Raw genomic sequence first — 15,326 nt, forward strand, 5'->3', positions numbered from 1 at the left:
CTTCGAGATTTGGACAGACCACCAAAATCTCCAATATTTCCGAAAGCCTCAAAAGCTAAACCGAAGACAAGCAAGATGGGTGACTGAGCTCGCTGAGTATCATTTCACCCTTCATCACAAACCCGGCACGGCAAACAAAAAGGCAGACTTACTGTCCAGAAGATCGGACCACGACCAGGGAGGAGAAGACAATGCGGAGGTGGTGGTCCTAAAACCAGAAATGTTCCGAGCGCTCATCATGCCCAGCGAAGAAGAGATACACAAGAAGATACGAACAGCCTTGCGCGACCAAACCAGGTGGGACAAGGGAGTGGAAGCATCTCTTCACCACCCGAGAGGAATCACTCAACAAGAAGGGTTGATGTACTACGACGGTCGACTATACGTCCCCAGAGACGCCAAACTACGGGGGGAACTCATAGCTATCCACCATGATCATATCACGGCTGGACACCCCGGCATAGAAAAAACCAAGGAACTTGTCCAACGCGACTACTGGTGGCCGAAACTGAAACAAGACGTAGAAAGATATGTGAAAGGATGCGAAGCCTGTCAACGAACAAAGACGAGTACCCAAAAGAAAAGAGCACCCTTACACCCTCACGCAGTACCATCTCGACCTTGGGAACACATTACGGTCGACATGATAGGGGAATTACCTGATTCCAACGGGTACAACGCCATTCTGATGATAGTGGACCGGTTTTCAAAAGAAGTAATCCCAGTACCATGCTCAACCGAGCTAACCTCGGCAGGATGGGCCAAAATCCTCCGAGACCATGTATGGGCCAAACACGGGATGCCACAAAAAGTGATTTCAGACAGGGGACCTCAATTCGTGTCCAAATTCATGAAGGAGTTATACGACATGCTACATATTCAAGGAAACCCGTCAACGGCTTATCACCCACAAACCGATGGACAAACGGAACGGGCCAACCAGGAGATTGAGAAATATCTTCGGATATTCATCAATCACAGGCAAAATGATTGGAGCGAGTGGTTACCACTTGCAGCCTTCCAACACAATAACCGAAAACACTCCGCCACCGGATACTCCCCTTTTGAAGTCAACCATGGACAAAAGCCACATCTCGCTCCGCTTACGATCAAAGAAGGAACCAACCCAGCAGCAAGGGAGTTCGTGGCAGATATACAAAAGGTACACGAACAAACAGCAAAGGCACTGGAGAAGGCGGCGGAAACCATGAAGCGGCAATATGATAAACATCAACGAATGGCAATAGAGTACCAACCAGGAGACAAAGTATGGTTGGACTCTACGAACCTATCCCTTCCTCGACCAATGAAGAAATTGGGGGACAAGCGAGTAGGACCTTTCGAAGTACTCTCCAAACACGGCGCGTCCGCATACAAATTACGACTTCCCCCCGCGTGGAAAATCCATGATCGCTTCAACGAGAACCTCCTCACACCATACCAACCGCCGGAGTTTCCAATTCAAGTACAGCCCTTACCTCCACCACCGGATCTCATAGACGGACAAGAACAGTATGAAGTGGAGGAAATTGTGGACAGAAGAGAAAGATCAAGAGGAAGAGGACGAAGGCGCGGAACGGGGATCGAATACCTCGTCAAGTGGAAAGGGTACCCGAGAGAAGAAAATTCTTGGGTAGACGAACAGGACCTGGACAACGCAAGAGATGCCATCGAAGACTTCGAGCAAGTCTCATTCATCACCAGACCTCCAGCAGAGTGGTGGGAGAACGAAGATGAATCCGATTCATGGTCCGAACATGAATCAGTAACAGAGTCGGAAACCGATCACCCATTGGTACAGGCAATCCAAGAATACCTGATCAAACCAAACCACGTTGCAGTCAGGACGACTGCCTTAACAGGGGGGTAATATTACGATTTTACGCCTTATCTTATCTTATCGGCTCTATCGTAATCTCGCTATGCTAATTCTCCGGACCTGATCGCATTCACCATGTGGGTATTGCGTGTTTAACGCACCGTTGCGGACACTTGTAGTATATTTAGCACGACCCAAACTGTATTTAAGTAGCTCGACTGCAGGTCTTACACCTCAGTCTCGAACTAAAGTTTATTCACCCGATAACTTAGTCTGAACTCACTCTTGACTCGCTAAGCGATAGCTCCCTGCACGCAAACCTGCGAGCAACATAAAGCGCCTGACCGAAGTGCGAGTCACGCTTAGTTGTTTGATCTTGTTTGTGTAATCGGTCGCTAACAGGTTGCACCCACACTCATTCTTGGCAGAGCAGCAGCAGGACACACACGTCCAACTGAAGAACATGATGAAAGTTCAATGGTGTCTACCATTCGTTTTCAGACATCTTCGCAATCTTCTCAACCTTCACAACCTTCCATGTCAAGCTTTGAGGAATCCACCATGCAGGGTGCAGTCCTTGAAGTGGATATTGAAGCACAACAGGAGCAGTCAGATGAGCTTGTGGTAGTTGTTGAAAGGACAGAATAGAGCTCATGGCAAACATCTGAAAGTCAGGGTGAGATTGAAGACTAAATTTAGACTCTGATTTTTTGCTTGCTATCCTTTTTGATTATTATACTCTACTTTATTTTTTGATCAACTATAGAGTATCTGAATTTCTGTAATCCCTCCTTCTCTTTGGATCTTTATGCATGAACTTGTAGGACAGTCCTAAGGAGCAATGTTATTCCTACACTTTCATCAGTACAAGAACTCCAGAGAACATACCCATAATGTAGGCCATACTCTGTTCTCCATCATCACCTGATTCAGACATAATTTGCTGTGTGTCAATTGGGGATCACTTGCTTTGAGGACATGTCATATTTGGCATAGCATGTTAGAGTGGCAAGTATGCCTGTAGTCAGGCCCACTTATACCCAAGGATTTATTTCCATTTCTTTCCTTATTTCTTACATACATGGTTGTATCTACAATGGACTCCATAGCTACATATACTGATGTACCTACCTACATGCACCTCAGACATGTTCTCTCATATCCTGAGTGCAAGTCTGAGTTACTATTATTCTAGATAACTATATCACACTCTAACAGGTCATTGGGCCCTGCATCTTGCCCTGCTGCTGATCTCTGTTGCTGCTACTTTGACTCTGAATTCCATCCCCTGCTATGTCTACCATCACTGCCAACTTTACCATGCCGTCGAATGTTCCAAAGCTTGATGTGTTAGGTACCAACTGTCAAGCACCAACTTGGCATACACAATGTCAGACCTTAGTTCATCACTCGCACTTCAGTGAAGCGAAACGAAGGTAGCAATGCAGGACGCATTGATGCACTTGGTAATGGGCAGCGCACAAATGAAACAAGCATCTAGATCATCAATCTAGATACTAAATCACACACACACACTATCACCAATGTATATAAGTTCAAGGGTGAGTACGATAGAAGCACTTGCGATGTACTTAGATTTAGATAATCTAGTGGGGTTTTGTCTGAAAACAACTTCAATTCTTCTTTCGATGTGTTTTACACAAAGTACACTAGTCTGCGATAGCAGGGTTTATGAACTTGTTTTGCAAGGTATAGTCAAGCAAGTTATACTCGTTTTGATGTCATCTAGAAGAGCTTCCAGCAGACACTTCAAATAATCAAACAACCAAAGACTCCAAGGTCTACAAAGAGTGCAAAATCACTCTACAAAGAATGCACAGGTTCTGACTTCAAGTACAAGACTTGCAAAGAGTACACAGACTCTGGAGTTCCTTGAACTTGATGATTGTTTGAACTTAAAGCATTCTAGGGCTTATTTTACTTCAACTAGATGAGGTCTTTTGACTTAAAGTCGACTCAGCACGTTTAGATCGCTAATCTTGGAGAGAGAGAGAGCATGAGGCCTTTGTCCATGGAGCAGTTCAATTAACTAGCAAGGCACAAACACGGGGACGGCTCTACTTCCTACTTAACTCTTCTAGATTACTGTAGTTGCCCTTATGGGTTGACTTTGGTAACTTAATTCACTTCAGTCAAGGATATGCAATAAAACCAGTGATTGATTAGGTAGCTATACAGGCTACTAGCACAAACGCGGGGGAATGCTTTCCTGCCGTTATGCATCTAGTCGCTGCTAATTTATACGATTCGTGTTCTAGGTATAGGAGCCTATATCTACAGTAATTATGGTACGAGCTTTGGAATTAATACAAATGGTGAGTCACTATCCTACAAGTATCGTGCCATTCCATAGTTTCTATTCAGTTTGACGTGACTGTGCCAGGTTATTCTGTCGCCGAGGAGTGCCCTACTGGTCCGTGGGTGCTCCTTCTTCCATCTGCAAGGCTTGCCATGTGCCATATGTATTGAATACTGCGGTCTGCACAGGATCTTGAGGATGTAACCACCAATTGTGATCAACTGCAGGTCTGAGATTATATTCTGTTGATCACTGCATGATCAAGGTCAGTCATCTCGGTACCCAACATGGCTATTCATTCTTCCAAGGTTATTCCTTTCCTCAGCCTGGTCTGCTAGATTTCTGTTTGAAAGATGTCAGTTGACAGTTAATTGTGATACATCAGGAGTGTCAGTTTACATCCAGCCCATATACAGTAATTCCATCAGGATGACAAAGTGGCTTAGTAAGCTTCCCAATCTGTGTCAATGATGGCATCATTAGAAAAGAGGGCAATTCCGGGAATTGAACCCGGGACCTCAAAAATAAATCCAATAATGTCATATGACTTTCTCAAGCAAGCATGCTAACCACTACACCATACTGGCATTATATATATATGTCTTTTCATCTCTATATATACCCTCCCTCCCTTAACATTTATGACCTCATATTGATGCCCTCCCTTTGCTCCGCTCTGGTGCGCTCTTTTGCCTTTTTAGGCTCCCCAAATCAGCCCATCAATTTTGGCTGGATCCAGTGGCAGTGCCGCATTTTTAATACCCAAAATAGGGGCTATTTTCCGGTCAAAATAGCTATTGGGCTATTCTCAGGCTACTGGCTGGGCCAGGGGATGGCACTATAATCTGTATAGACATAAACAACATAAAATAGAGCCCTCTAATGATGCATAGGAGCCCTGGATAGTGGGATAAAAGGGTAATATAATGAAAATCGCATAAATATTCGCTTTTGGGGGCTGCTGCATGCATTGGATCGGCTGAAGGACTTCACCAATCGATTCCCTGACCTTGAAAACACCCAAACGACCCCTCCACAGTACTTTTGGCACACTTTATTCCTGGAGATAAACGAAAATAGTCGCTTTTTAGGGTGCAGCATGCTCCAGATCGCTTTGAAAACATTACCAGTCGATTCCTATGCTATAAAAACCGTAGAATACATCCTCCTTCGTAATATAGGTCCAGTATAATACAGTATAAAAGGGGGTGTTAGGGGGCATACATCGCTTATTTTGTTTTTTGCACTTCGGATGGCCTGGGGAGCATCACCAATGGATTCCCTGATATTAAAAACCCCAAAACGACTCCAGCCTTCATTTATAGGGTCTCAAAACGACAGAAATAATGATATTACAGTTTAGGAGGAGCACATGTAATAAATCCTATTTCTGGGCTTCAGACCACTTCAGAGTTTTGTCTATTGTGTTTATTGACCTGAATAACACTCAAATGACCCCACAGGACAAAGGAAACCATCAGAAATACGTGATAAAAAGAGTAATAGGGGGATGGAGGAGACATACCTTATATTTCGCATTTCTAATAGTTAGTGAGGGTTTTCTTGTTATATAACAGACTGTATATATTGTACAATGGTGTGTACGAAGCCCCATGGATATCCAAAATGTATTGAATGAGATATGAGCAGATCATTCTGTATAACAGGAGGAGCACATCCCATATTTCGATGTTCTGCTCATTCTATGGCCTGGGAACTATCAGAATCGGATTCCTTGACCCAAAAAACAGTAGGGCCACCTATCATCCATGGTATTCAGATGTTCAAACTCCGAAGTACAAGATGTTCTCTCATTTGTTACTTATATTGTCCTGTAGCTACGTATGGCTGTATGTGTTATCTGGGTAAAATGGCTCCTATGGATGATAGGTGGCCCTACTGTTTTTTGGGTCAAGGAATCCGATTCTGATAGTTCCCAGGCCATAGAATGAGCAGAACATCGAAATATGGGATGTGCTCCTCCTGTTATACAGAATGATCTGCTCATATCTCATTCAATACATTTTGGATATCCATGGGGCTTCGTACACACCATTGTACAATATATACAGTCTGTTATATAACAAGAAAACCCTCACTAACTATTAGAAATGCGAAATATAAGGTATGTCTCCTCCATCCCCCTATTACTCTTTTTATCACGTATTTCTGATGGTTTCCTTTGTCCTGTGGGGTCATTTGAGTGTTATTCAGGTCAATAAACACAATAGACAAAACTCTGAAGTGGTCTGAAGCCCAGAAATAGGATTTATTACATGTGCTCCTCCTAAACTGTAATATCATTATTTCTGTCGTTTTGAGACCCTATAAATGAAGGCTGGAGTCGTTTTGGGGTTTTTAATATCAGGGAATCCATTGGTGATGCTCCCCAGGCCATCCGAAGTGCAAAAAACAAAATAAGCGATGTATGCCCCCTAACACCCCCTTTTATACTGTATTATACTGGACCTATATTACGAAGGAGGATGTATTCTACGGTTTTTATAGCATAGGAATCGACTGGTAATGTTTTCAAAGCGATCTGGAGCATGCTGCACCCTAAAAAGCGACTATTTTCGTTTATCTCCAGGAATAAAGTGTGCCAAAAGTACTGTGGAGGGGTCGTTTGGGTGTTTTCAAGGTCAGGGAATCGATTGGTGAAGTCCTTCAGCCGATCCAATGCATGCAGCAGCCCCCAAAAGCGAATATTTATGCGATTTTCATTATATTACCCTTTTATCCCACTATCCAGGGCTCCTATGCATCATTAGAGGGCTCTATTTTATGTTGTTTATGTCTATACAGATTATAGTGCCATCCCCTGGCCCAGCCAGTAGCCTGAGAATAGCCCAATAGCTATTTTGACCGGAAAATAGCCTCTATTTTGGGTATTAAAAATGCGGCACTGCCACTGGATCCAGCCAAAATTGATGGGCTGATTTGGGGAGCCTAAAAAGGCAAAAGAGCGCACCAGAGCGGAGCAAAGGGAGGGCATCAATATGAGGTCATAAATGTTAAGGGAGGGAGGGTATATATAGAGATGAAAAGACATATATATATAATGCCAGTATGGTGTAGTGGTTAGCATGCTTGCTTGAGAAAGTCATATGACATTATTGGATTTATTTTTGAGGTCCCGGGTTCAATTCCCGGAATTGCCCTCTTTTCTAATGATGCCATCATTGACACAGATTGGGAAGCTTACTAAGCCACTTTGTCATCCTGATGGAATTACTGTATATGGGCTGGATGTAAACTGACACTCCTGATGTATCACAATTAACTGTCAACTGACATCTTTCAAACAGAAATCTAGCAGACCAGGCTGGAAGACTATGAGGTAACAGAACTGGAAGAAGAATTCTATGACGACAAGTGGGATCAAGGATGGCTAAAACCGCACAGCGCTGAATGGGTAAGAAGGAAAATGTGACAGGAAAAGATGATGAATGGAAAATTGGCAACACTTTGCATGTGGGTACACCTGAGGCGACTCGTGGAGATAGACGAAGATCTAGTCGTGGACCTTCAAGGATCGTCAAGGGAATCCTATTGCCAAAGAGAGTTGTGCCTGGAACACATGGAGAATCTTTGCATCTCTCCCCAGTACATACGAGGTGGGAAGGAGCGAAGCGTAAAGATCCACGTACAAATCGAGACCCTGGACACGAGCGAAGTCAAGGCTGTAGAAGCCCTCGTGGACAGCGGGTGCACCAGCAGCTGTATCAATTGAACGTTCGTGGAACAGCACCAACTCAACACGGTAAAACTACCGAAACTCCAAGCCATCTATAATGTGGACGGGAGTCGAAACAAAGGAGGAGACATCACCAAAATAGTAGAACTCCGAATGACCATAGGCGATCATCATGAAAAGATCGACTTCGCCGTTGTGGACCTAGGGACCATACCAATGTTCCTAGGTCATGACTGGCTAAAGCGCCACAACCCTATCATCAACTGGAAAACTGGAGCGGTGTCCCTATGCCGATGCATGTGTCGAAAAATACCCTTCTTACTACCAGACGACGACCCAGAACAAAAGTGGGGAATGAAAGTGGAAGAGGGGGATACCATCTTTATTGTGGACTTTGAAGAAGCCTTTCACATAAGGGCTATGGGAAGCAAGGCTAACGAACTGGCGGCAAAAGCAAACCAAGCAAAGGAAACAAAGACGTTCGAGGAGATAGTCCCTGAACAATACCAGGACTACCAGGACATCTTTGCTAAAGAAAATTTCAACGAGCTACCCCCACAGAAACCTTGAGACCATGCCATTGAGCTAATCCCTAATGCCAATGCCAGCCTGGACTGCAAAGTCTACCCCCTTAACCTGACGGAGCAGGAGGAACTTGACAAGTTCTTAGATGAGAACTTGGAATCAGGACACATCCGACCCTCAAAATGTCCCATGGCCTTGCCCTTCTTCTTCGTCAAGAAGAAAGATGGAAAGCTTAGACCGGTGCAAGATTACTGCAAGCTCAACGAGATGACCATCAAAAACCAATACCCGTTACCCTTAATCAGAGAACTGATGGATCAGCTCAAGGACGCCAAGTATTTCACCAAGTTAGACATCAGGTGGGGGTATAACAATGTGCAAATCAAACAGGGAGACGAGTGGAAGGTGGCATTTCGAACCAACCAGGGCCTGTTCGAACCCATGGTCATGTTCTTCGGACTCACAAATTCTCCCGCCACATTCCAATAGATGATGAACGACCTATTCAAGGAACAGATCGCCAGGGGAGATGTCACCATGTATCTCGATGACATCCTAATCTGCACAAAGGACAAAGAACGACACCAAGAGGTAGTACGAGAAGTACTAGCCATTCTCCACACCAACAACCTATTCCTGAAGGCAGAAAAATGCGAGTTCGAAGTCCTCGAAACTGAGTACCTTGGCGTGATCATAAGCCAAGGCTCAATCCGAATGGATCCCGTTAAAGTCAAAGGAATCACCAAGTGGCCCCAACCAAAGAAGAAGCAGGAACTACAGTCATTCCTGGGGTTCACTAACTTCTACCGAAGATTCATATGGGACTACAGCAAGCACGTACGTCCCTTAACGAAGCTCACCGGCAAGGTGGACTGGCAGTGGAAATCAGAACAGGAAGCAGCCTTCCAAGAAATCAAAAGGAAACTAGCTGAGGAAGTGGTCCTGGCAATTCCCACCAGGAATGGGAGATTCAGAGTAGAAGCAGACACCAGCAAAGGTGCCATAGGCGCAGTTCTGTCTCAAGAACAAGAAGGAAAATGGAGACCAGTAGCATTCCTGTCCAAGGCACTAACCGTAACTGAACGCAACTACAAGATCTATGACAAGGAGCTGTTAGCCATCATGCTGGTGCTGGAAGACTGGAGGCATTACCTCATGGGGGCACACAAAGAGTTCGAGATCTGGACAGATCATCAGAACCTTCAGTACTTCTGAAAGCCCCAGAAGCTCAATCATCGCCAAGCGTGCTGGGTTTCAGAACTAGTGGAGTACCATTTCACGCTACACCACAAGCCTGGAACGGCCAACAAGAAGGCCAACCTGCTTAGTAGAAGGGCCGACCATGACCAGGGGAAGGGAGACAACGAAGAAGTAATACTCCTTAAACCAGAAGTATTCCATGCCATGATCATGCCCAACAAAGAAGAAATCCACAAAAAACTTCGCACCACAATCTGAGATGACACCAAGTGGGACAAGGGCATCTCTGACTCGCTCAAGCACCCTCGTGGGGTAACCCGAAAAGACAGCCTAATGTGCTACGACAGCCGACTCTATGTACCCTGAGATGCGGCGTTGCACGGAGAAATCATTGCCATTCACCATGATCACATCACAGCCAGACACCCAGGAACAGAAAAAACCAAGGAATTAGTACAAAGAGAGTATTGGTGGCCAAAACTCAAAAACAACATTGAACGATACGTAAAGGGTTGCGAAGTCTGTCAGCACACCAAGACAGACACGAAATGCAAGCATGCCCCATTGCACCCCAACGTGGTACCCACAAGACCATGGGAGCATATCTCGGTAGACATGATCACCCATTTACCCGACTCCAATGGCTATAATGCCATCCTCGTAATCGTCGACTGATTCTCTAAAGAAATCATTCCTGTCCCATGCTCCAATGAGCTCACTTCCCTAGGATGGGCAAGGATTCTGCAAGATCATGTTTGGGCCAAACATGGCATGTCCCAAAAGGTGATCTCCGATCGAGGACCCCAATTCGTCTCCAAGTTCATGAAAGAACTATACGCCATGCTGCACATTCAAGGAAACCTGTCCACAGCATACCACCCTCAAACAGATGGACAAACAGAGAGGGCAAACCAAGAGATCAACAAATACCTTCGGATATTCGTTAATCATCAACAGAACGACTGGAATGAATGGTTACCCCTTGCGGCATTCCAACATAACAATTGAAAACACTCCGCTACTGGATACTCCCCCTTTGAAGTTAATCATGGACAAAAGCCACATGTAACCCAAATCACACTCAAAGAAGGAACCAATCCAGCCGCCAAGGACTTCATAACTGACGTTCAAAAAATTCATGAACAAATGGCCAAGACCCTCGAACGAGCAGCGGAAGAGATGAAAAAGCAGTATGACAAGCATAAACAAAATGTGGTCGAATACCAACCTGGAGACCAAGTCTGGTTGGACTCTACCAATCTACACCTACCAAGACCCATGAAAAGGTGGGATGATAAACGCATAGGACCTTTCAAAGTACTCGCCAAGTATGGAGCATCCTCCTACGAACTCAAGCTCCCCGCAACCTGGAAAATCCACCCGTGTTTCAATGAAACCCTCCTAACCCCATATCACTCCCCGGAGTTCCCAATCCAAATACAGCCTATGGCGCCTCCACCAGATCTCATCGACAGACAAGAACAGTACGAAGTCGAAGAAATAGTGGATCGAAGGGAATGAACGGTGGGACGGGGAAGGCGACAAAAAACCAAAACCGAGTACCTCATCAAATGGAAAGGTTATCCAAGGGAGGAAAATTCATGCATCGACGAAGTCGAACTAGACAATGCTCGAGAAGCAATAGAGGACTTCGAACAGGTCTCATTCATTACAGCTCCACCCGCAGACTGGTGGGAAGACGGCGATGAAACAGACAGTTGGTCAGAAACCGAATCCGAAACCGACCACCCCTTGGTACAGGCAATACAAGAATACCTGATAAAATCAAATGCACACTCCCTACTTGGGGCTCACTTGCCCAAGTACAACGCAGTCGGGACGACTGCCTTAACAGGGGGGTAATATTACGATTTCATGCCGTATCTTATCTTATCCACCCCATCATAATCCTCATATGCTAATCCTCCGACTCTGATTGCATCCGACATGCCAGTACTGTTGTTGCAACTGCAGCCTATTTACGCATGTAATTTTGCAATCTAGAGTGTTTTACATGCATACTGAGATATAGTGAGTGAGTGGACTAAAACTACACGTCGACACTAATGCTACGTGGTGCAATGATATGAAATATAACTTATGGCATAAGAAGCAATGGGATTCTAAACAGGACATAGTCACAGCACTGTACCTGACAGGCATGCGTGATGAGAAGGCCAAACCCTATACCCAATGCCTTAGGCTCTAACTTACAGGCACGCTCATGGGAGCTAGATAAAACCTTGAAGATTGCAGTGACACTGAGAGTACTTAGTGCGCTCGCTAACTGTGACACATTGTACCTGAAAATCTGGGGAAATCCTTAAGCAAGATGACAGATATCACTGGTACAAACTTGGGCAATGGGCTTTGGCCGAAGTCCGCGAGCCCGCGTCCCATTGTTCTGAGTCCCATTGTTAGAAGACTCACTTGTTGCCGTGTCTACGAGAAGCCTCTGTGAATCCAAGAAAGAAGTCCTGAACGACATATGCCAGAACTGATAGTTCCGTGTGCCTAGACCTGTCGGTTGCTAGAGAACAAGCCCACGGGTGTTGGGAGAGCACCTCTTGGCACGTGTTTAGCAAGCTCACTATAGAAATGAGACTAAAACTGGGAAGTCCAACTCGGATGCTCAGTAAGGCAGCGGTGGCAACGTGCTACGCATGTAGGAGTCTGGGTACTGCGCGACGTTTGTAATTCTAATTCCCCTGTAGTATAAGTAGGCTGGTTACAGTAGGTAGAGGCAGGTTTCGAGCCCCCGAGTTCCCATGCACGTGTTGAAGGCGGTACCATAACAAAGGATCAGTTTGTGACTTCGAGCTGTGCATAGAATTAGCGAGCTCACTCAGAGAAATATGAGATACCCTTTTGATAAGACTTTTGAGAACTTAGTCAGAGTGAATATGAATCAGTGATGCTGTTTCTGTTCTGTTAAGTGTGATAAGTCTGTTTGGAGAATGTGTTGAAGTGGAAATCTGAGATCTGTTCTGTTCTGTTCTGTTCTGTTTCAGTCTGTTCCATGTCAGTTCTGTTCGAAGTTCCATTTCTGAATCTGTTTCTGAGCGCTTCTGAAGTGTTCTTGAGTCGAGATAACCTGCTGGAGTTAGTTGGAGAACCCCTACATACAGTTGTGTAGCGAGCAGGCAAAGTCAGTGCTTGCCTGTGGTGTTCTTTTAGTGAGCTCACTAAAGTTTCAGCATGTATTGCCTCTGTTTCTGTCGGGATCAGTGTCCCTTGTGTATTATAACTCAAATCTGCCTTGAAGGTTGCGTTGCGCCAGTGAACGACCTTCCTGTAAAAAGTTCCTAGACTTAGGAATTCATTAGAGAAAGCTTAGCTTTGCTAAGAGCGCTGAGAATAAGAGAAGCTCTTCGAGATATTGGAGTATAGTTGGATCGCATTAGAAATAATCACTCCCCCTAGAACTTACGAGGGTGATTGTAGTTTGTGTAGTTGTGTGAGTGTGTGTGTGGGTTTTTGAGGTTCGCCTTTTAGCCCGCTCACTATTCCACAGGTGCCCACAGCCAGCCTCTTCACCGTGTGTTTACTGCACCACTACAGACTCTTGTACTATATTTAGGATACCCAAAAGTGTATATAAGTATCTCGACTGCAGGTCTTAAACCTCAGTCTCGAACTAAAGTTTATTCACCCGATAACTTAGTCTGAACTCACTCTCGATTCGCTAAGCAATCGCTCCCTGCACATAAACCTGCGAGCAACACAGGGCACCTGACTGAAGTGTGAGTCATGCTCAGTTGTTTGATCTTGTTTGTGTAATCAGTCGCTAACACCAGGCAGGGAGGAATGGGTTTTCACCTTCTTCGAAGGTGGTTCTTCACCTGGTTTGCCCATGGACGATTTGGTTGAATGCGTCGATGTAGAACCTACTCGTTCCCCTCTGATCCTCGCTCTGAAGCTTGAGCATGGAGGCTCGCTCTTCTCTGTTGGGTAAGGGGTGTCGAAGTGTGTCTCACTCCCCCCTTGGCCAGGGTGTGAGTGACTGGAGCCAGACGGTGCTTGTTGCTCAGGAGGTTCCTGTTGATGAGCCATTGAGTCCGTGTACTCTCCCTCTTCCAGGGGTCAGTGCTCTTTGGCGTCGGGTGAGTTGGAGGATATGAAGAACTGCGACTGCCATTACTAGTGTCAAGATACTGAAGGTACTTCTGAAGATAATGGTGGCATGGTCTGAGGGGGTGAGTGTTATGGTTTATTCATTTTTCTTCGTTTTACTCAGCCAGATTACTCATATGCGATCGCAACAGACAGTTTCTCACAGTACTATTATTAGCGTACTCAAGTGTATTTAAGTAGAGCCTCAGCTGGTCTAAACTCCAGCTTCGGCTAAGGTTTAACCTACCTAACATCGAACTCCGTGTTTCGCGACTATCTAAGTTCGCTCCTGACTCCATTCATCGCCTTTGACCCCCAAGTGTATCGTCTACCGAAGTGCAAGTAGCGATCCTTGGTTGATCTAAGTCGATAAGAGTTAGTGGCTAACATTTAGCCGAAGCTCGACCTACGTTGCTCAGCGTCACTTCTGAGAAAGAGCGCTGCCCAACCTTTTTATGCGGTTCCCTATCGCTTGACCAGAGAGGTCGTCGCCTTGCGTTCGTGTGGACAATCTCGTGATTGTCAGCGCACAGCGAGCGGACCAACGGAAAAGCGTCCATCCAAAATTCACCCGATACACATCCTTGTTGCAGTAGCCCTTTGGGTTACTCCCTTCGACCTACTGCTCCAAGCTGCAGTAATCACCTGGGTTTTGCCCCACATCATCAACGATCCTATTTTCGCAGCTTTAACAACTGTGTTCCTTACCCTCGCCCTTATCCGAGTTTGTATCGCCGCACCGCTTTTAGCAGGACTGCTAGTAGCACTGTACGGTGGATACTTTCCTCTCGTCTAAAGGCACAACGAAACTTTTCAACCTATCCCTAAAGTCAGCTTCCCTGTTGGCAGTAATCCTGCTGACATTGACTGACCCTTCATTCGACGACGATATCCCGTTGATGACCGGCTCCGATTACGACGCCGACCTCAGCTTGATTATCGCGACCCTTGCCGCCTTAACTATCCTTGCCTTGACCGTCGTATGGTCCATCGTGGTCGCCGGATTATCTCAAAAATAAGCCCACGCACGGATGCCCTTATCCGACGCCATTCCCATAATCTCCGCGCTTTTTATAACCTTTTTCTTGTTCACCTCCTTGTACTACCTCCAACGGTGCTGTCGCCAGCAGAGGCACGTACAAGCCCAACTCCCGTTCCACTACGTCCCGGCGACACCAGCGTATCCACCACCAATAATATTCATACCCGCGGCCTCGCAGCAAACCCTTCACGATGGCCGACCTATCACACCCAGAGGACCTGGAGAGTCCCTCTACGGGTCGTCGCAGTCCAGCTCGGGATCCTCAGGACCGAGCACAGACTCCTACAGAAGCGCCACCGAGTCCGACGGGTCAGTCGACATCACCGATACCCGGGGCATACTCCTCGACCGAGGAGACTCACCCATTCCAGGCCTCTTCGCTCAGTCTCCAGTCACAAGCGAGTCAGGAGAAGAAGGAGGGAATCTGGAGCAGGGCAAAGAAGAGGATGTCGATACAGAGTTCGAAGGAGACGAGCTCACCGAGCTTGAGAGGATCCAACTCGAAGACCTCCTCGGTGACCTCTACCCGAACGAGGAGGAAGATGCTACCTATACCGGAGATGACCGGAGTGGACGCTCCCAGAACAGGTGGACAGACGCAGAGTGGAGA

General features: G+C 46.0%; 2 pseudogenes across 2 annotated transcripts; one reads left to right on the forward strand and one right to left on the reverse strand.

Moving 5' to 3' along the window:
• Window positions 1–4,628: 4,628 nt before the first annotated feature.
• Window positions 4,629–4,726, reverse strand: EV420DRAFT_t301 (annotated as a pseudogene). The gene has a single exon. The product of its transcript is annotated as a tRNA-OTHER (tRNA).
• Window positions 4,727–7,202: 2,476 nt separating this feature from the next.
• On the forward strand, window positions 7,203–7,300 carry EV420DRAFT_t300 (annotated as a pseudogene). Its single transcript has one exon. The product of its transcript is annotated as a tRNA-OTHER (tRNA).
• The last annotated feature ends 8,026 nt before the right edge of the window (window positions 7,301–15,326 follow it).

Source organism: Desarmillaria tabescens, assembly GCF_030435595.1.
Source record: "Desarmillaria tabescens strain CCBAS 213 chromosome Unknown EV420scaffold_124, whole genome shotgun sequence".
NCBI classification, from domain to species: domain Eukaryota; kingdom Fungi; phylum Basidiomycota; class Agaricomycetes; order Agaricales; family Physalacriaceae; genus Desarmillaria; species Desarmillaria tabescens.